The sequence below is a fragment of the Camelina sativa genome, chromosome 8 (genome assembly GCF_000633955.1).
Source record: "Camelina sativa cultivar DH55 chromosome 8, Cs, whole genome shotgun sequence".
NCBI classification, from domain to species: Eukaryota; Viridiplantae; Streptophyta; class Magnoliopsida; order Brassicales; family Brassicaceae; genus Camelina; species Camelina sativa.
This window is the reverse complement of record NC_025692.1, coordinates 20072269-20073921: the sequence shown is the minus strand read 5'-3', so window position 1 is coordinate 20073921 and position 1653 is coordinate 20072269. Positions and strand designations below refer to the sequence as shown.

Below are 1653 nucleotides of genomic sequence, written 5' to 3'. Positions count from 1 at the left end.
TTTTTTTTTTTTTTTTTGTTCAAAACTTTTTCTAGTCTAAGAACCTCTTTACAAGTTATGAGGCAATACTCTAATTCATTTTGTTTTACCTTTCTTGTCTGTTTTAGAGCTCTCCTTTTCCTGAACATGAGGTCCAGGAGGAGGCGCAGGAACTCTTGTTACATCATCAAAAGCACCATGGAAAGGATATAAATCCCACCTGAAAAAACAGCTTGGAAAACTAGCCATGCCTCCTTCTCTTCCTAGATACTGTTTTCTAAAATATATCACGCAACCTTCCAAACATGTACTGCAATCTTCAGAAGTTATGTCGGGTGTGCATTGCATCAGCATGTAAACATCTTGAAAATCCGTGAACCCGGCTTTTCCGGCACTATAGTACTTAAGTACCGAGGAAGTTTTAGCCTTCGTGGCAGCCTTGAGGGTCCGATTAACCATAGCTTCCCACTGTGGTACGAAAAGTGTCATCGTTTTAGATGGCTCGATGATATCTTGACTTGGCGATACAAAAGGAGGACTGAGCTTGAGGCTCCTAAAAGTTGAGTGGTTTGAGGAACGAACAAGACAAGAAACAACTTTCTCGCCACCCCACATGAACGAATCCTTGCGGCTTTGGCATTCTTTTTGTGTATCCTGAGACAATGATTGGACGCAACTGAAACAAGCTTCTTGGTCGTAGCCTCTTGCACAGATGGCAAGAGCATAAACTCTGTCGGGGTATTGGCCGAATGAAGCGTTGTAGAATCCGCGGTTAGCAACGACTTTATCAGCAAGATCAGAGAAGAGTTTCTCGCGGTTCTTAGGGTAGCTGCTGTTACGGTTGTATGAGCTTCCGAAACACTCTACGGAGTTAACACCATGGAGTGTTTGAAGGACAAAAAGAATAAAAGACGAGAGGTATATCATCAAAGCAGGGCATTTCCCCATTTTAGTTTGTTAATGGTAACAACTTTTTTTTTCTTTTCTTTCTTTCTAATTCATGTACTACTTCGTTATGATTTTTAAGCTCGTTATATTTATATAGCCAGAGCATGCCGGCTTTGACATCTCAAATGATGCTAAAGCACAAGCAAATGAAATGACCACGTATTGGTTTTGTGAGACGTTAACGTATTAAGAAGTTTTGGCCCCAAAAAAACATTGAGAAAATGCCGTATTAATTGGTTATTTCGAAAGAAGCCAACAACAGTTGCTGTTATGAAGTTTGAAGAAAGCACATAGAGCCAACAAGGATAGCCAATGAAGTCAGGTTTTACGTGTAGCTCAACAAGGACATCCGATGAAGTTAACTGAAGACTCACATAAAGCCTCTATATATAATATTTTTGCTGTCTATTTCATCACATTCAGATGTAATTGTTATTATCCTATTATACATGATAATCAATCAATCGAGCCTAAGCTACATGCATCCCATTCGATCATAATAAAGGTATTTGTAAAATGGTTATATAAATAGAGAAAAAGTCATAGAAAGAGTTAATTATGAGATAAGCATTTTTTTTTTTTTTCCAGAAGTATTGTTCAGTTGGGACTTTCTGTCCGTGCTTATGGATTTAAGCATTTATTTGGCTATAGAATGACATATTTATCCTTCTTTTAATTGATGAATAATTGAGACATTTTTTTTCCTCTTTGACGGAAGAGATGAGA

The 1653-nt window shown here is 38.0% G+C and overlaps 1 pseudogene; it reads right to left on the bottom strand.

The window, feature by feature from the left end:
* Positions 1-1029, bottom strand: part of LOC104707602 — a 3242-nt pseudogene extending 2213 nt beyond the window's left edge.